The following is a 15,633-nucleotide window of genomic DNA, read 5'->3' as shown; positions in this document are numbered from 1 at the left end:
TTAGATACAGAATTTCTCAGTACATTTCGACAGAAGAACTACCCTTTGAAGAACAGGAAATACATCACAATGTGTGTTTAAATATTGTGGGCGTTTTTCTCAACAAATGATACCCGCATTTTGGCAAAACCAAACCTAAATTAAAAATAGGGTCTTGGAAAAGGGGTTTTAGGTATGCATTCATGAAACTACTATCTTGCTGGCTTCAGCAAGCCATGAGTAACCATAATGGCAATGCCACAGAAACCAGCAGGTTGAGGAGGCACCCAAAAAAAGTCACGACATTTATCTTTCCCATACTGGTCTTCTTAATTTAAGTTCATGGCTTTTCATCAAACTTGATAACATGCTGTTATACTTATCAGTAGCAGATTAAATGTCTCTCCACTGCCCAAAAACTAATTTTATTTAATCTTATTTATAATTGATAGGTTTGTGAAAGAAAGAAGACAACAGAGAAAGCGTTGGAGGAGGGCCACAAAGACAGAGAGGGTGGGCCATGCCCTCAGGCAACCCCAGAACCCAATGGTATCCCATATCGTATCCCACCAAACTGTTTCTCTACATGTTCTACTGCCTGGATTCTCTCTATTTTCTCCTACTGGCAACCATATCTCAAGACCTCCCCATTAAAAGCGATGGAAACACCAAGGATTATAACAACTTGTCCTTTCATCGACTCTAAAATGTTGCATTGTAAATGTACAATGTATCCAAAACCAACCTAACCTATACAAAGTATTATTTTCCTCCTGACATCCAAAATATAGAGCTTCAAGATTTATGTGTACAAAGAGGATATAAAATAATATGCGGGTATATTATTACAGAGTATCTTGAGTGTCTGAAACTGCTGGACTCATTACCATTTAATGATATCCATCTCATTATCCATTAATGATGTCTTTTAGTCAAGACAGGAGCCACTAAAAATGTTAACCTGAATCCTGCTTTGAAAAACTCTTATCTTATCTTATCTTATCTTATCTTATCTTATCTTATCTTATCTTATCTTATCTTATGCAGGTGTATGCTGTTGGAAAAAGGCACAATTTAATGGTAAGTTAACTTGCTTACACTTTAATTCCACCTTGGGTTTAGAAAGGGGCTAACCAATAAAATGTACTGTCATTGTTGTGAAAAAGAAAAAAAGATAAAAGGCAAAACAAGGTGATGGCAAGCAGAGCAGTTTTTAGCTTGTTCAAGATACTTCTGAAAGGCGCTTTGATGCATTTTTACAGAAATAAGAGCCCTTGAATGCTTAGCCCTTTGAAAGAATTACACTAAATAAAAGCATATTTCCGGATAATGATACTGGCTGTATAATGATAGATGAAAACTGATAAAATGCAGGAGCAACCTTGTTTTAACTCCCTCAAAGGATATGAGGATATGAACAGAAAAGGAGAGGTGGCTGCTTTGAAAAGGTGAAAGTGATGTGTACTAAAAATAAAGCAAAGCTGTGTTGTTATATGGTGTATAACAGAACATGCACCACATCCAATGGGGTGTATGTCCTGGATGTGAGTGTCAAGCACAAACAAAATACGAAGAATCAGCATGTGTGCACCAAAGAGATGCTATGACCAAAGGTTGCTAGGCAATCCTTCAACCACTGTCTGATAAGATATCCAGTTGGCAAATAGAAGCTGTCACACTCGAATAAGCATTGCATTCCTTGCCCAATCTAGCCTAAATATCCATCTTGACAATATTTAACACTTGGCTGATTTTAATTTTCACTAATACCAAGAGTATGTATCTCACCCAATATGTCTGATTCAATTTCCATCTTAACTCATGCTTAATTATGGAATGCCTCAAGACTCATTTTAGGGCAATGAGTCAAATTTCTGTCCAGATGTGATATCTTGAAATATTATAGATTTGATTGAATTAATGTAACATATGTATATCACATGGTTATCAAATTGTGTGATTTTGATTGTTTATCCCCATTAACTGTAGACTAATAGTTGCTTTATAATCCCATTGATTATATTATCAATTTACAGCTGTCAGTAATTTGCTTCAGTTGACTTTATCTGTGAATAATGAAGCAAAAGACATCATAGGCTTTAAGGCTCTACATTTCCAAGCAGAATGGATATGAATCCCAGCCCTTATGTAGGTAAGACAACACTACAATGTATACAACTAAGAATATGAAACACTTAATATTATAAATTATATAAGTCCTTTTAGATCTAGTACAGAGTAGCTTTTCCCAGCAGTGCATGAATTGAAGTTACATAATATCAAAAAAGACATTGCTGGTCAAAATCCAAATATCTCTACATTTTAAATATTTTCTGTCACCAAAATTTAAAGATAAGTTTTTACATGAGAATAGTGATACGACTTAGAAAAGATCAAGGACTTTTTTTTCCCCAAAGGAAAATAACCAAGTGCATTGGGTGTACTGTTGTTATCTTAATGATTCCAGTTTTACTTCTTAACACTTTAAAAAAGCCCCTGTTGAAGCATTCTGTATGCACCACAGTCAACCATTAACCAGAATCTCCACCATGCCTGGGCAGCTTCTGGGTCTAATACAGAGAAATGGCACAGACCCTTGCAAATGACAAACTAAGTCACTTTTAACCGGCTCCTGAGAAGACAATTACTTTTGCATTACAGACCCCATGGGGTATGTAATATGATCTAGTCACGGTGACTTTACCTGGATACTGATGGAATTTCTCCACACCATAATAGTATTTTTTTTTTAACTATCTCATGTTTGTTGAGTCTAAAATGTGCCCGGGTCAAAAAATAGATGCAACATAATTATGAAAGGACAAATATGAAAGCGCACTGTACAGGTTAACACTAAAAACTATCCTGCAGTCTTACATACCAGAACCCTCTGTGGGATTATACGTTTATCTGTTCAAACCTCAGAAACATATAAAATAAATTAAAGAAAACAATAATAATACAATTTTTAAAAAAAAAACAGCAGCAAAATATTCATGTGTGAAACACCAATGTCGTAACTGAGTAATTGGCATATGGCACACCCTACCTCCAGGCCAAAGGATTGTCTGTCTTTCAAGAGCAACAGTGAGAGCATTTTGCTTGGTTTTTACATATCCTGGGATTACCTTTCTCATGAAAAGTGTGAGATGCTACTGACAACAGAGCCACAGTAACAAAAGCGACTGGGGTGAAGTATAATGAAGGGAGACAACTACAGAATGCAAGAAACAAGAGATGACCTGGAAGGAAGCTGAGGACAAACACCACTTCAAAAAAAGAAAAGAAAAGAAAAAGAAAGTAATATACTTCCTGCTAAAGGTGCATGCATCATTATGAAAAAATGCATTCTGAAAAGAAAGAAAGACACTATTCTAAGAGCCCCGGTGTCTCATATATTTCACCATGTACAGTCTGTTATGACTTAATCATTTTTAGGCTTCATCCACAATATATTTTTCAACAGAGAAATCTCCATTCCTTGATTGTTTTCAATGTTCTGTATATTTGATATGAACTAAATAAGGAAAAAATGATTTTGTTATTGTAAGTTGCAAATCCTGTACTGGTACTGAACATCGAGAAAATATACAGTGAAAGCAAGCAAAAAATTAGAAAAGCTTCCCAAGTTGTTTGTATGAATCTCATGTCAGGTGCTGGGAAGAAAATCTGCTGAAACTTCAAGTAAGCTGTGCCAGGGTAAGCATAGTAAAAAAAAATGTCCATCCAGACTGTACATCTTCTCTCTCCCCGACTGGACCAAAGACTAAACACAATTCCAAACCAAGCTTCAAATGTGTTTTGAGAACATTATGTACAGAGGAGTGGCTCATTGGGCTGGAATTGCGAAGATAGTGTTTTACCTTCAACAAACAACATTCCAAAAGACATGACTGAGGCACCTGATGAACTGAGGGTCCCCCAGCAGTTAGCCTAGACCTGATCAACCCTGCCAGGCTGCAGAAACATCTCTGTTGTGTTATATAATGAGCTGTGGGCTGAGTAGCTGACTGCTGACACTAACGTGACGCATAAAACTGCGTGACTTCTGCAGAAGGGCTGAATATGAATTACAGCTTGTACAGTAAACGTGTTGTTCTTACAATAAAGCCAGTCAGTTAGAATTTCAGAACTATCTCGTAAATGAAAGTTCATTTAAGTACCCGAAACAGCTGCAACAAACAATGCAAGAAAATGATCTCACATTGCTTAAATGAACGAGCATACAAAGAAAAATGATTTGATTAACTAAAGCAAAAATAAACCTTTAAAGAGTAACAGCGCTGTCACTTGGTTCTTCATTAAAAGTTAGTCTTTGCACAGTAAGACAAAGTCCTTCCCGAGACAGAGGACAGGAAAAAAAATTGCTCTTGCCTCAAGACAAGTGGATTTTTTTTTTTATAAAGCCTATCATACGTTACAGTTTCACAATTATTTTAAGGAATGGGGAATAATTAGAAACAGACCAGTGGGATAGTAGCTATTGCAACAATACCACAGCACTTAATTATTATAGCTAATTCCAAAAGACTGATAAGTAAACAATTTGCCTTAAATTTGTTTATCCATCACTGGCTGTTTGAAACAAAAGTAGATTCTGAAAAACGATAACAATAACATTGTTCATTCTGCTTTACAACCAGGCATTTCAAGGATTAATTCAGCTTCTTATAGTTTGTATTAGTGCCGGTAAAAATGTGCAGCAAAAGCTGTTAATGGTATTATCACACTTTCTAGAAAGTCATGACCAGCTTTTGTTTTTTTTGTTACATGCAGAATTGCAATCAGCAGTAGTTACAGACCAGTACACCTCCTGCTTTTAAGTCTTTATCAATAAATCAATTTCTGATTTGGTTTAGAAGTTCAATCTGGGATAAATTACCCAGAGTAGGGGAACAAAATTATACAACATTTTGTTGTGTTAAATACATCTAAAGGGTCTCAATCAACTACCTTGGAGATCAATAACAATAAAACAAAAATCCACCAGAATAGCTTAGGGACAATAGCTATTGCTCTGGGCAAAAACTTTGGGTGCTAGCCACAGGAACATGGTAAGGCATGTGCCTGATAAGCATCTAGGGCAAAAAATGTTCAAGCATAAAGTCTCATCCACAAAAATACTTAATTTGTCTCACAAGTTCATGAGAAGCATTTCAACTTGGACTAATAGATATTGTTGAAACAAAATACAGTAGCACGCATACTAATATTATTATCATTAATAACAATATTATTAATAATAATAATAATGATACATTTTATTTGAAAGCACCTTTCTTTGACACTCAAGGACACCGTACAGACATGCACATACAAGGAGTGCACATTAGTAACTGACGAGTAACTGGAAAGCAGTGGCCAGCATTCACTGCCAGCATTCATGCAAAGGAAGCTAAGCACTGGTATGACATAAGGAAGCATAAGTCTAGAAAGTAAGAAAGCATTAAATTCTATGATTTGTAATCTACATCTACAAGTTACATCTATGATTTGTCTATGATCAATTATAATAACATAGATGTCCAGTTCTATGTCTTTATATGTGTCCCTTTAATTGAATAGAACCTCAAGTCAATGGATATGCGTGGATATGCATTTTTACGCATGGTGCAGTTTGCTTATTTGTCTTCTTAGATTGCACTACAGCAGGCACTATGTTAATTATACAACTGAAATTAATATGGGCAAAGATATTGTTCACTATCTATTGACATGACCAGACAGCAGGCGAATGTACCTGATAAGGCACCAGGAAAACACTTCCTGGTAGAAGAACAGACAACCTTATTATCAGTAAGATATCCAAGGTTCATAAACCCTTTTACGACCTTCTTTTATATGTCAGGACGGACAAACCTTTACATAATATTCTTAAAAACATTGTGTTTACTATATATGAAGCCTTTGTTATATCATGATTTAGTTTTAATACCTATTACATAATATCAAATAGACAATCCTGTAATGAGGAGAATATGCAACGGAAGAATTGCCAGTATAGTAAGGTGCCAAGGGTGATTTTGCAAAGGTGCCTGAGCTAATCACAATCATGGAATTGGGTACAAAGTGTTCTACAAAGCTACTAACTGGCTTAGTTATCCTTACAGTTTGTTGCATGAACAGTGTGACCGCACTAGCGCATTTTCAGACAATGATTCCATGCCACGTATTTGGAAATATGGAAGCATTGTCTGTAGACGTGTTCAGCCAGCCAGATCATTGCCTGTCACTGTCAAATGTTATAGTGGCAACAGGACTTCGTTTAGTTTCTTGAAGATGTTTCACCTCTCATCCAAGAGACTTCTTCAGGTCCAACCTAAGTATTATGGCTATAGAGTTGTGCACAGATCATTCTTAAGAAACGCCATAACAGTTAACATCTATCCCTCTGTCCCAAATCCTTCCTCACACCAACAGTGTTCCCAACCTAAAGAAGTATTCAGCAATAATGAAACAGTAAGGTATTCAATTAATCCACTGTTACAGTTTTCCCATTTCTGATGGTTTTTTTTTAAATACATAAGACTATGTCAACAAATCCATTAGAACCGTTTTCCTTATTCATATTTTCCAGGACTCCCTTGAAAAAGAGGTTTTTAACCTCACTGGGACTTTCCTGGTTAAATAAAGGAGAAATAAATAATTGCTTTGCTATTGCTAGTATCAAACAAGAAGCTAATCATTATAAAAGGGTGTAATCCTATTATAATTAAAGCAACATTTTGTTACAACATGTACTCCCACCATAAGGTAGTAATGATAGTCATTACAGCTCTTTGACGGACATTATTAAACAATTGGAGAACAACATCTTATTAACATTACAAATGTATTTTTTTTCTAAATCCCTGTGGTTAATTTTTGTTTGACTAGACCTGGTCTGTAAATACATTTATTGATAGGACCATGGGCCTGTATAAATGATGTAAATGTGCTGCAAGTCAAGTGAGGGGGGGGATAACAGCTGACTGTAAACTATAAGAAATCCACCAAGCCTCTGATAATATCTGTTCATCAGTCACTAATGCAGTAAGAGCTCATACACTCCATAATGAGGACTGTTAATGTTGTAACACAATGAATAATGTATCAGCAGTAGAGCAAAGAGGAACTTCACTAATGCAATGGACTGCTTGGACCAGATTGTTGTACTGCTGTGACATGGGGTTGGTTTCTGAATTCTGACTGTAGTGTTCATAAGCAGCCTTTCTGCTACATTTCTTCTGTCAACTTAAGATCAGCTATTCGGCTATTGAGCTGAATAAGTCACACACCAACACACTTTCTTAACACACTTAATTCAATGCTCAGTGGCTTAGCCTTCAGTGTATTCCAAAAGTTTGAGCTGAGGGGCCAACACTACACTCATATACACTGCCTCATGTTATGCTGAATTTAAAGAGGGGTATATTGCGGTTTATCAATGTCCTGGTGGGTCATGATATTCTCCCATCTTTCTTGATTGCTGATAAAGAAATCAAAGCATTATTTCAGCTGAACCGTTACGTGAAGAAATTAAATGGTGTGACTGGACCACTCGTAGAACAACATGTGTCAAAATGAACACAAGGACAACAATACAAACACATCTAAAATGATGTTAAGAGGAAAGGAGTCCTAGCAGGAGTCATTCACGACAGAAGGTCCTGGCACATCATGTTCACTACAAAGATATAAAGGAAAAGGTGTGATAAACCTAACTGTCCACTCTCTGATAACATGTGATGAGAAAGGGAAAAAAAACTGTAATCCTTCCTTTCATACCTCTAGGAGGCTTTAAGTCGCTTGAAAAGGTCAGTCCACACACACAATACACTGCCCTGTAGAGCAGTAGCAGCAGGACAAGGAAACATTTGCTCAGTGTTGCACCAGATATTTGAATTGCAAAAGAACCCGTCAGGCAGCCAGAGACACTGTGTGGGTGAACGGTTAACATTCACTCCCCCCACTGACATGAATGTGAGTGCAGCTCAAGTCAAAAACATATGTAGGTCATATTCTGACAAAGTATGTAAAGATGACCCTTTTTCTCAAGATGAGCAAATTCTTAACATATCACGAATAAGAATTTTGAGGACAGCTTTTAATAGTTTTTGCAACTGATCGTGCATGAATGGATGGCCAGATATAGAGGAAATAGTAATGTCCTAATTTAATTACCGACAGGTACCAGAACATCCTTTCTCACAACTCGAAAATGGGTGTTCAAGTGGATGAGGGACGCAGTGACTGCTTTCCCAAGTGTGAAATAATTCAGTATACACAATCATCACATTTTGACTAGTGACTAATTTTACATTAGTTTGAGTTCATGTGTTTCTATATACAAAGGCAAATGTTTACATTTCTGGTAAGTGAGTGCTTCACTAGTACTAGAAACAGAACTGTGAGATGTTTAACGTTGGTATATACTCTAATATCGGCTTAAGTATGGAAAGCCACTTATTTAGATCTACAGCACAAAGAAATAGTTATGTCAGGTAACTGTAGTACTTCCACACACACACACACACACACACACACACACACACACACACACACACACACACACACACACACACACACACACACACACACACACACACACACACACACACACACCCGCCTCCCCTTAAATCATCATTATTACTGATTTAAACATTTAAGAATTAATTCATCACTTGGTGTCTCTGTCCCCAGCAACACACACTACTTCCTCCTGGGGGAATGCAAGTTGGATCCAGTTTGGATGGGATGTGTAATCCATTTCTGGAATACTTCAAACCGAAGGTTGTGAAGTATTCCAGATGTGAAAACCAAGTGCAGCCGAACAGAATTATGGGACAGATAAACAACATTCCCAGAAGAGGGAGACCAGGGGACGCCCTTCTTGGAGCCAGGCCGAGAGGAGGAAGAGCCTGGTTGCAAGCACAGCCTCAAAAAGCTGCCCTTTGGGTGCACGCACAGACACACGCACAGACACACGCACACACACACACACGTCTCAACTTTGTATTTGCATTAAATTTTGCAAAATTTTTAGGCTTTATAAAAACAATAGAAAATAATAATTTATATCTGGTCTCCTGCTTCACACCTTAGCAATCAAAACCAACCACTGGATATGTATCTGTAAACTGCATCTATATTAAAAGGTGTTTAAAGTGGCAGCAATGATACAAAAGGCAACACTGTCATTTTTCCGTAAACAAACCTCCTCAAGCTGTAAACAGCTGCCCTTCCCCAGGTTATTAAAGAGATGATGAACAATGTAACATACCCAGTGTTTTTTCCCCTCTGCTAGCTGATAAGTCTCTCAAACTGGGTAATCCTACATAAGCGCTTTTCCTCTGAGAAGTTTGCTTTCTGCCACAAAAGGCTGTGTAATGGAAATAACGTAACAATACAAAAGAAAATTATTATTTTATCCGGAATACAGCAGTTCTTTGTTACCTTGCAGTTCTTACACAATAAGGTATGGGATTTTGCCATCATCTCACATTTATCTAAGAATATCCTGTGACAGAAATGCGCTTTTTTGTAAGAAAAAAAATGTGTTAATAATGAATGTACTACACTCCCACATGCACCTCAGGCTAAAGACTGTAGGCTGCAGGTGATCTGCTAATGACATCTTGGTTCTGTTGCCAGGCTCAGATGGCAACTTGAAATAGTCCTCCAAGTGAAACTTGTACAGTCATCTAACAGTAGAAATAACCACAATTTGGAGTCGAGTGATCTGTAGTCTCCATTGTATTTTCCTGCACTGCATCAACAATTACATAGATGGAGTTGCATGATTATAAGGAGCTACTTTTATTGTTCACATCTACACTCTCCAGAATGGAGAACGAGAGGGTGGGGCTGGAGATGTCTAAAGCTGTAAAACAGATAAATATTGAACTGTAGATCTGGATTTTGAGAGTTGAGGGAGACAAATTGAGTATGGCATACAGATGTACTGCTTACAGAAATTATTTGACTATTTAAAGAACACCAGATACTTTCCCATGACAAAAATTATATCACTGCTTTACAACTCAAAACCTTTCCATGCCTTTGTTATATAAAAAGAGTGTTGCCAAATCACATTCAAACATTAACACGGCTGTTTTTTACCATTATGACATTTTTATGAGCCTGTTTTTTTTCTTGTCTTTTTTTCTACCACTTCAACTTATACTAAAACAGAATGGAACAACAGTATAACTGCTGGCAATTTTTCCCTCTTGCTGGGCACAGTCACATGAAAAAGGTCATCAAGTCTCTACTTCTAGCAATGTCAAACAGCTGTACATACCTCTTTTATTAGTCAATATTATAGACTTAATAAGGCATCCACAACTGTCTCCAGTCCAACTGACAACCCCTCACTTACACCTTGGCATCAGGTCTTGGAAACCTGAGATTCCTCTGGCTGGCAATGTGTATTATGGATGTCCAGTTCACACTCTGTACTTTCTCTGTCTCAGCTGCTGGAATGGTCCACTAATTGTTATGATGTCAGACCCAGTGCAATTCCCCCTCTTACTTTGTTTGAACCCCTTAGACACATCCTACAGAAAAGATTGTGGACTAGTATTAATGTTTTCATTTAGAGAGAAATTACAAGCACCATGTAGTTCTCCTTTTAAATACATTTGTGCTACATATGTAGCAGATGCAAATCAGATGTCCTCTATCTAATGCATTTTCTGTATTATTACCAAATGCTAAATCTACTCTGCTGGCAATTAAACCCAAAGGAGTCTTGATAAATACCAATCCAGTGCATGGCTTTATCTAAAGAAAGATGGCACCAGTGTTTCTGAGTTACAGAGATCCTTCTAAAGCTTAGCTTGGTAGCATTCATGAGTTTCAACACAGAAAACTGATTGTGAGCAAGCAAGTGAATCCTGTAAAAATAAGGTAAAATTAATCCAAAATGTGATAAAATCATTTACCAATTACTAAGCCTGGGTGCAACTGAATAAATCAATTAAAAGGAAAACAATTTTATCTCTAATAAATAATTCAGCATTTCAGTTTCTGCCCTGGGGTTTTATAAAAAAAAGGAGAGAGAAAGGGAGAGAGAGAAAGAGGCATGGAAAGAGGGGGGGGTTAAAAAAGATCTGTTAAATTACTAAAGGTACTTGGGGCTAAGAAATTTGAATTTGTATAGGATATTTGAACTTGAGAAAAAAAAATGACTACTCAAACCACAACCTTGAAAAATGCACACATGCCCCTGGATAGATGACACTGCCATATCACAATGAGGGTTCTGAAGAACTGAATAATTGTGAAGGTGTGGTGTGTGAGGTTAAGGTGTGGTGTATGGGGTTACTTTCACCTCTTTCTGACCTCCTGGAATATTTTGTTTGCAAAAAATTGTTTTGTGCACGCTAACATCCGCCTGTTCACTTGCAAAACCGTTCCTTAATGCTGGATTAACAGGTCACTCAACCCTTGGCATCTCTAGTGCGTAAACTCTCAACACTGTCAGTTTGCTCACTGAGTGTGGCACGGTATTACAGTTTGCCACAATTACAGCCAATCACTGACCCTGACAAGGTCTTCCTGACTGGCTGCTTTGTACTCAGTCAGGCTTCTTTTACACGGATTACGCGACTCAAACTACTTACGTGTGGCATGGTGCAGCTGGCCTAACAGTGCCAAAACTTCACCCATGAGAAATTGCCATAAATTCTTGTGATCCTCTTGCTGTTTTTAAAAGAAGACTGGAAGCATATAAAGCGGCCAATAAGGATGTCCTTCTCAAGGAGACAATGATGTGCTGGAAGAGCAGCACATTGAAACATTGTGCCAGGGAATAGAAGAATATGGACAGTGTTAAAAACCAGAGATGATCAGCAAGGATGTAGCGCATACACAAAACACATTTTTTTTTGCACACAAAATGTAATTTCACAGGTGCAGAAAAAAGTTAAAAAAAATGAGTCCATATGCAGGCTATTAGTCTCCTTGATGTTTGTATATTCTATGAGGCCTGAAGAGGCCTTTATCGTTCTCTGACAAGAGACGGGATTGGACAAAAACTTACTAATGCGGCGCATTCAGCAGGCAATTCCAGGTTCATGCAAAACCCTGTGGACCTCCTCAGGAGCACAGCTTGAAAGTAACCATTTAAGAAGGGAAACTGGACAAAGGACTGAGTGAGATTCCTTAAAAGGCTGTGAATATAAAAGTTATGTTCCTCAAAGATATAGTCCGAGGTGTCTAAATGAACTTCCAGGATATGCTGTCTCCCAAAAGCAATTTCTGGGACGAGCTATGAATGAGCAGGACGAAATGTGATTACACATCAAAACACCCAACCTGTTCATCAAGTCAAATCACTGACAGAAAACAAAACCACTAAGTTTCCATTAGAGACACCATGATGTGTCTTTTACTCAATCTGTAGAATAAAATTTAAATGGTTACGTGACGTCTGTAAATTGAGGAGAGGGTTATATATCAATTACACAATGAGGGCACACAGATGCACAGAATCCACACACAGATGTGATTCTCTCCCATCATGATCCATTATTGTAAATCCTGATTATCAATAAGATAACACATATTGTGTATGTTATGTCAGCTGCAATATGACATTTGTCCTTCAAACTATTATTGATTAATAGGCCAAATGATAAAAGATAATGCAATAAAAGGGAACTTGAAAACTGTGTGTTAATCTGCCTCTCACCTCCTGTCACTTTTTAAGATCAAACTATTTTCCCAAACCTCCTTAGAGGTGATAGAAGAAATGTCCCTGGTACTTACGCATACCAGGAAGTTTTAGTATATACTGTAGTTACAAGTCTGGCAATAACCTGAATTTCAGTTAGAACTCTATCTATCTATCTAATCTATCTTATCAGCAATTCAGGAGACGGTATATTCCAAACCCTGACGTCATACTGGCTGCAGTTTAGAAATCAGAACAGCACATGTGTTTGATGGACTTTGGCCAGCCAAGTAGCCCTCACTTTCTAGCTCAACGTTGCAAGCACAACCTCATTCTGTTGATGTTGAAATGGTTCCCTGATCCCTTTCATTAGTGCAGTAAATTAAATCCCTCTTCCAACTGAAATACTGCAAAGAGAGACTCACAGCAGCTGATGCATATTTAAGTCACATGCAGGGTGTTTACTCTTTATCACTCCGTATCCTCATACAGCCAGTATTAAAAAAACTAAATTAATACATGTTGGAACTTCCCCGAGTGAGGTCATTCACAACATCAAAAACTTTCTTATCAAATGAGATTAGTATGTTACCTGGAGCTGCAAAAAGTCAGCTAAAGCATGCCATCACGCAGGTACAAAAGACAAGGTGGAACTTCAAAAATAACCCTACAGAATTAAAGTGGAAGTAAACAACATCACAGAAACCGACAAGCTGTAAATGGACTTATAATTCTGCCAGCCCACTGCTGTATCCCGGTGCATTAACTTATTGTCCTCTGTTCATCTGACTTAAAAGCAATGCCAGACAGTGATAATGATTAAAGATTGTCCAAAGATTTATTACAAGTATTTCATAACTTACATGATCTGAAACCACTGGTCTGGACCTCAGTCTTTCACATTTAGCTTATGTAATAAATTGCCTAGTTCCTCCTTTGTTATTTATTACCCTTTCCGAAACACCGTGACTGAAACTTAACCTTACAGGCAACGAAAAGACACATCCTCTATCTTTTAGAGGTGAAGTGTGTGAAAGGTCACTAAAATAAACGTCAGATGCAAAACAACACACCCAAATGGACTAAGAGAAAATTTCCTGTCTCATAATGGAAAAAAAAGCAGCTAACAATGGTCTGTAGTTTGAGCATACTTGAGTGGCTCCAGACGGAAGTGTTGGCACAGAAAAATTACATATTTGTATTTGAAGTTAACTTAATAACATTTATTCTATTCTGATGATCAATTATTTCTTGTTTGGGTTTTTTTAGTCTGCAACTGACCAACAATAAAATGTCATGGCATTTCTGTTTCCTTGGAACATTAGGGAAAGAGAGCGAGGGGAAAATAATGAAGATCATGTTTCAACACCTAAGGCAAGTTTCCGTGCATGGTTGATTACTTTAGTGACCCTTCTTTGTTTTATAGCCCTGCACATCTATGCTTTCAGTGTCCTTTCTTCTTACTTCCTCGGGGGCAAAAATGCAAACACACACACACCACAAGCACTACAGCAAATGTATTACATTTACCACTATCTGTGCAATTACAATTAGCACATGTACACTACAATATTTGCATGCTCTGGCTTGAAATCTAGTGATGCTGCATCTCACGTAACTGTCCAAAAGATGCTGAAATGAGTTGTTGCATCTTAGCAATGGTTGTCATATGTGTATGTTTCAATTACAAAACACACACGCATATATATGTATACATATTTTGCACAAAGGCAAGTAGTGTTCCACTGAAAGGCCAAGACTCTAGGCCCGACTAAGTGGATGCAGTTGAGTCCAGCCAGGTCATCAGCCTGAACACATATCCAGCAGGGGTGAACAGTGAGGCCACTGTCCTCCTCCTGGTCACATCATATGAACAACGTACTGCATGGGTGCTAACGTTTCAGCCGGAGTACAAAACACCAGTGTCTGGTTTCCCAAAAAGCATCCCATCCACAGCCACAGTGCCTTTTGTTCCCACTTTAAATAAAACATAGCCTAGTCATTAGGTAGAAAGCCCCCCCTGCATAATTCAGTTCCAAGTATCAATTTGAATGATAAAGTTATATGCTGGTCTCCTTGAGCGACTAAAACTCAGAAACTGCATTAGTAGAGTGGCACATGAAGTACTTATATTGAATTTCAGCAGGTTATAAAACAAAAACTAGCCTAATCTACGATTCTAACAGAAACCCACAACGACACATCCATCCAGCATGAATGCGTTGCTATCAAAAAGACCTGCTTATATCAAAATAAACTGACACAAAATTAAAATGAAGAATACAAAAAGGGCATTAATCTAGCAGGCAGACACTTGGCTCGATGAAAGATACACTAAAAATGAAAAAGTTGATGCTTCTGTTTTGTTTTTTCTTGAAAACAAGAAAGAAAAAAAGCACATTCAAATATTAACATAACTATTCGCCTGTTGGGCGAAAACAGCGTGGCTAATTACACCGCAAATTTTATGGAGGTTTAGCTCACTTCCAAAAAGGAAATACAACTTTTTAGACAACAACCAAAGTAGTTCAAGAAAAGCCTGTTGTATTTATTTTTACCGAGCGCCTCTCTGACAGCCTCTACTTGGAAACGTTAACCAACAGGTTGACATTTGGCAACCGAAACCGAGCAACTCCAGCGATACTAGATGCACCTGCTGTTCCCGTGGTGTGTTCCCGTCACGTACCTGCCGATTCCGGGTTACTCACTTCCTTCCCACTTGTACTTCTTTTATCCCCCTATTGTTTTTTTTTCTTTAATTCATTCGAATGAACAGGCTTCGAGAAGCACAGAAATACTCGATAATAGGTGACTGACCGTCTTGCTCCGCAACGTCTGCAAACACAGCTTTCCTTTCAGTTGACTTGGCGTTAGCTTACCTCATTCCCTTGAGGGAGAAGCGGATGAAAGATGATGGCACATGCAATGGACCAATCAAATCCAGATGGGGGCGGTGTTTTTCCGAAATCACGTCACCCTATTGGACACTTCGTGTG

General features: G+C 37.8%; 1 protein-coding gene across 3 annotated transcripts in view; it reads right to left on the bottom strand.

Annotated features, from left to right (window-relative positions):
- shroom1 (shroom family member 1) overlaps window positions 1–15,518 on the bottom strand; it is a 31,228-nt gene extending 15,710 nt beyond the window's left edge. The window contains exon 1 of one of the 3 annotated variants that reach the window (XM_086176970.1): window positions 15,455–15,518. The gene's annotated coding sequence lies outside the window, so the exon portion shown is untranslated. Of the gene's footprint in view, window positions 1–13,500; window positions 13,599–15,323 lie in introns of those variants that run through there. The other 2 variants (XM_086176969.1, XM_086176971.1) reach the window with 2 other exon arrangements.
- Window positions 15,519–15,633: the final 115 nt, after the last annotated feature.

This window comes from Fistularia commersonii, chromosome 29 (genome assembly GCF_037954325.1).
Source record: "Fistularia commersonii isolate RoL2024-O1a breed Wild chromosome 29, RoL_Fcom_v1.0, whole genome shotgun sequence".
In the NCBI taxonomy this organism is placed as follows: Eukaryota; Metazoa; Chordata; class Actinopteri; order Syngnathiformes; family Fistulariidae; genus Fistularia; species Fistularia commersonii.
The sequence above is the reverse complement of the archived record's forward strand: the minus strand, read 5'-3'. Positions and strand labels throughout refer to the sequence as shown.